General features: G+C 46.5%; 1 protein-coding gene across 1 annotated transcript in view; it reads right to left on the reverse strand.

The window, feature by feature from the left end:
- Positions 1-3,293: 3,293 nt before the first annotated feature.
- The window catches only part of LOC110509868 (protein turtle homolog A), an 80,966-nt gene continuing 78,934 nt past the window's right edge, over positions 3,294-5,325 (reverse strand). The window contains exons 22-23 of the mRNA XM_036968165.1: positions 3,719-3,837; positions 3,294-3,467 (exon numbers count right to left, since the gene is read on the reverse strand). The gene's annotated coding sequence lies outside the window, so the exon portion shown is untranslated. The remainder of the gene's footprint in view (positions 3,468-3,718; positions 3,838-5,325) is intronic.

A 5,325-nucleotide genomic window follows, 5' to 3' on the forward strand; every position in this document is an offset into this window, starting at 1 on the left:
CGACCCGAAACACACAGCCAGGGCAACAAAGGAGTGGCTCCGTAAGAAGCATCTCAAGGTCCTGGAGTGGCCTAGCCAGTCTCCAGACCTGAACCCAATAGAAAATCTTTGGAGGGAGCTGAAAGTCCGTATTGCCCAGCGACAGCCCCAAAACCTGAAGGATCTGGAGAAGGTCTGTATGGAGGAGTGGGCCAAAATCCCTGCTGCAGTGTGTGCAAACCTGGTCAAGAACTACAGGAAACGTATGATCTCTGTAATTGCAAACAAAGGTTTCTGTACCAAATATTAAGTTCTGCTTTTCTGATGTATCAAATACTTATGTTATGCAATCAAATGCAAATTAATTACTTACAAATCATATTATATGATTTTCTGGATTTTTGTTTTAGATTCCGTCTCTCAAAGTTGAAATGTACATATGATAAACATTAAAGACCTCTACATGCTTTGTAAGTAGGAGAACCTGCAAAATCTGCAGTGTATCAAATACTTGTTCTCCCCACTGTATATATATAAACACAGGGCTGTAAACCTCTAATAAATACATGGGACGAGACCCGTAATAACAATACACAGGACGGGACCCATAATAACAAGTACACACTAACACGCAAGACGTTACAACAGAGCACAGGTGCTCAAAAGACCAACAGACATAGAACAATAATCAACAAGGACAATGGGGAACAGAGGGCACATGTACACATACTAATCAGGGGGAATGGGAACCAGGTGTGCGTAATGAGACAAGACAGTCCGGGGTTGGATGTGATGATCCAGTTCAGTGAAGCCTAGAAGGACGGTGACATAGACCTCCGGAACTGGTGAACGGAATGAGCAGCATTCCCGGGGGAATCAGTGACACAGTGTCTCAGTGTTTCTTGGTAGTCTTAAACAAATCTACTTTGAAACAAAAGTATACACCTCAGGCACTTGGTTATGGGCTTTAAAAAAGAAGACGTGTACCATGTCAGATATAGAGTTGGAATGTACTCAATTTTGAGTTTGCATCCCAATATTACACTTAATATACATCACAGAAGACTGAAATATAACAAAACAGTTTGACATAGAAACACCTGATTTTCAGCATAAAAATAAATAAATAAAAATATGATGAATTCTGAAATTCTGAAAGATATGAGTAACATTCCACCCGTGAGGCCACTATAGCGTGATTTGGTCATTGGACTGCGGGAAAGCTACTGCATCATTTGGGGTTGGTGGGGACAGTGAACATATATAATACAGAAATGATCATAACATCCATACCATTAACATTCATGACCATTACTATAGATGGAGGTTTTCATTAATAATAAAGAGTTTACATGTAGGGAATAATGAAAAAAAAGACATAAGGCACAAGTTGTTTTGTGTAGCCACAAATGCTACCAGGTCATTCAACTCACCTGTTGCACAACAACTGACCTATGGACAAAAATCAACAAAGCAAACTTGAGAAAGGTATTGCACAGTCATTCATATCTGAAGGGAAATTCTTATCGATGATGACACTGTCGCTCAACCCTCCTATGGCTGTACACAATCACACTGAAAACACAGCACAACTTCAGAATACGGTGAAACAATAGCTGAGGATAATTGTCTGGCACAGAGAAGTTCTCTCTTTAGTTTAATGGCACTTGATGGCCCCAACAAGAGGCTCTTAGGTGGAGGAGCTGCCTTTCTCAAATCTGCAGCAAGGTGCCAGGAAGGTTCAAAAATAAATTTGACTCAAGGTACCCGACATAAGAGTTTGGGGGAATGGTAGAACATTGGAAGTGCAGGAGAATAATAATAAAGGTTGGAGGGCTGGGGGCAGGAGAGTGATAGGGTGGAGGGCTGGGGGCAGGAGAGTGATAGGGTGGAGGGCTGGGGGCAGGAGAGTGATAGGGTGGAGGGCTGGGGGCAGGAGGGTGATAGGGTGGAGGGCTGGGGGCAGGAGAGTGATAGGGTGGAGGGCTGGGTAAAGGAGAGTGAAAGGGTGGAGGGCTGGGTAAAGGAGAGTGATAGGGTGGAGGGATGGGTAAAGGAGAGTGATAGGGTGGAGGGTTGGGGCAGGAGAGTGATAGGGTGGAGGGCTGGGTAAAGGAGAGTGATAGGGTGGAGGGCTGGGTAAAGGAGAGTGATAGGGTGGAGGGCTGGGTAAAGGAGAGTGATAGGGTGGAGGGCTGGGTAAAGGAGAGTGATAGAGTGGAGGGCTGGGTAAAGGAGAGTGATAGAGTGGAGGGCTGGGCAAAGGAGAGTGATAGGGTGGAGGGCTGGGTAAAGGAGAGTGATAGAGTGGGCTGGGTAAAGGAGAGTGATAGGGTGGAGGGCTGGGGGCAGGAGAGTGATAGGGTGGAGGGCTGGGGGCAGGAGAGTGATAGGGTGGAGGGCTGGGGGCAGGAGAGTGAAAGGGTGGAGGGCTGGGGGCAGGAGAGTGATAGGGTGGAGGGCTGGGGGCAAGAGAGTGATAGGGTGGAGGGCTGGGGGCAGGAGAGTGATAGGGTGGAGGGCTGGGGGCAGGAGAGTGATAGCAATCAGGATGTACCACTCTCTGTCCTCCCTTGTCCAATCAGGATGTACCACTCTCTGTCCTCCCCCTGTCCAATCAGGATGTACCACTATGTCCTCCCCCTGTCCAATCAGGATGTACCACTCTCTGTCCTCCTCCTGTCCAATCAGGATGTACCACTCTCTGTCCTCCCTCTGTCCAATCAGGATGTACCACTCTCTGTCCTCCCTCTGTCCAATCAGGATGTACCACTCTGTCCTCCCCCTGTCCAATCAGGATGTACCACTCTCTGTCCTCCTCCTGTCCAATCAGGATGTACCACTCTCTGTCCTCCCTCTGTCCAATCAGGATGTACCACTCTCTGTCCTCCCTCTGTCCAATCAGGATGTACCACTCTGTCCTCCCCCTGTCCAATCAGGATGTACCACTCTCTGTCCTCCTCCTGTCCAATCAGGATGTACCACTCTGTCCTCCCTCTGTCCAATCAGGATGTACCACTCTCTGTCCTCCTCCTGTCCAATCAGAATGTACCACTCTCTGTCCTCCCCCTGTCCATTCAGGATGTACCACTCTCTGTCCTCCCCCTGTCCAATCAGGATGTACCACTCTGTCCTCCCCCTGTCCAATCAGGATGTACCACTCTCTGTCCTCCTCCTGTCCAATCAGGATGTACCACTCTCTGTCCTCCCTCTGTCCAATCAGGATGTACCACTCTCTGTCCTCCCTCTGTCCAATCAGGATGTACCACTCTCTGTCCTCCCTCTGTCCAATCAGGATGTACCACTCTCTGTCCTCCTCCTGTCCAATCAGGATGTACCACTCTCTGTCCTCCCCCTGTCCAATCAGGATGTACCACTCTCTGTCCTCCCCCTGTCCAATCAGGATGTACCACTCTCTGTCCTCCTCCTGTCCAGTCAGAAGCTAAAGGAATGTCATGGTGGTGGGTGGCAGATGGCAACAAGCTGACCTTTAATGGCAGAGACACTTCATTAGTGATTGTGAGATGTGAGCAGATCAGGCATTAACTGAGAGAGGTGTTGCTTGACAAGCTTTCAGCTGAGAGGAAATGTGTGCCACGCAGCCAGGCATAATGCAGAGAGACACTGAAACAGAGAGACAAGGAGAGAGGAGAGGAAGAGAGATAGAGAGACAGAGCGAGAGAGAGAGGAGCGACCTGAAGAGAGACAGAGTAAGTCACAGTGATACCAGCAGGGATACCTTTTTCTGAACCAATTATTCTGCCGCTGAGGGTTGTGCTCTGCCCAGACAGGGCCAGTGAAGGGAAATCATTCAGAGGGCTCCAGGCTGTAGAGAAGCATGGGGACAGGACCCGAGACCTGGGAAAAGACAGATCGCAAACAACTACCTGAGTGACATGGAACTCACAGAGATACGACACTTTGGGTTGAAGGTTAAAATAGCAGGAGCACCTAATGCTCTATAGAGCTTTAAGATCCAATGCGGCCGTTTTTATCTCAATATCAAACCATTTATGGGTTACAAAGTACCTTACTGTGATTATTTCAATTAAAATGGTCAAAAAGAAACAAAAATAGCTTCTTAGCAAAGAGCCATTTCTCCTGCCGAGTGGTCTTAGTGGGGAGGGGAAAACTGAAAACTAGCTGCTATTGGCAGAGAGGTTTGGAAATCTCTTTCTTATTGCTCTATTAACTCATTTACCGCCTGGAGATGTCACCAGGCTAGCCAAAATGCCATCCCGCCAAAACAGGCTGAAATTTCCGGCAATCTTTTCAAACAGCTCTTTCACTGAAAGGGAATAATCCAAATTTCTACCATTTCACAGTAATGTTCCAACCTCATAGTTTGGAAATATATATAAAACACAGGAAATCATGTTTTTGACTGCACTGAGCCTTTAACAGTTCATACAGAAGAGAGAGAGCGTCAGCGTGCATGCACGTGTCTTTGCTGAGTGTGTGCACATGTGCCTGTCTGCCTGCCCCAGGCTCCCGTGGGTTCACCCAGGATTCTCTCTTTAACCATGTTCACCACCTGTGACAAATGCAGCATGATGTTGTGCTGTGAGTCTGACTGAGGACGAGCTAATGAAGTCAATGTGCTTCTCTCTCTGGGCTTAAGGCCAAGTCAATTCTAATAGGCTGTGTGAACAGAGTGAGAGAGAGTGAAGAAATGGTCTATAAGACACCTCATATACAGTACAGTAGCATCATCTGACATCCATCACAGTATGCTTAGTATTCTTCCCAGCCACATGTCTTCTCCACAAGGAACACTATATACAGTAATCCTGGCAAGTTTATATGTGCAAATGTGTATTATGTTTTTCAACTGCAGCAACTTTATACAGTTATATGTATTTGTATGTGTATTTCTTTACAACATCAATCCATCACCAAGGCAACAGTATACCTGACTGACCATCGTCAATACACAATCCTTGATCTATATCTTCAATCTTTGTTTTACATAATGGATCTTTTTGAAGAAATAGAATAAATCACTCTGTCTGTAATTTTCCTCCGAAAAGAATGTTTGACAAAGAGTACGCTCGTTTTATGTGTTCCCTGGCAATTCCCTTTCCTTTTGTGGGCGTTGTGCGTTAACTTCTCTAAAGCATGGCTCAGTGAAAGTGAAATGAAACATCCCCATCTATGAGTCGGTGAATACACAGTGACCAATGTGCTGGGTAACAAAACACCCTAGTGGAAGAGGTAGGTCCTTCAGATATGTATAAGCATAACAGATGGAAGGGTCATCTGCTGCATCACGACCCGTTAATGGCTTTTTAATGAAGCCCTCTTCCAGAACGAGGGAACGCTTCTGATGGAGAAAAAGCACAACTG

The sequence above is a fragment of the Oncorhynchus mykiss genome, chromosome Y, assembly GCF_013265735.2.
Source record: "Oncorhynchus mykiss isolate Arlee chromosome Y, USDA_OmykA_1.1, whole genome shotgun sequence".
Lineage (NCBI taxonomy): Eukaryota > Metazoa > Chordata > Actinopteri > Salmoniformes > Salmonidae > Oncorhynchus > Oncorhynchus mykiss.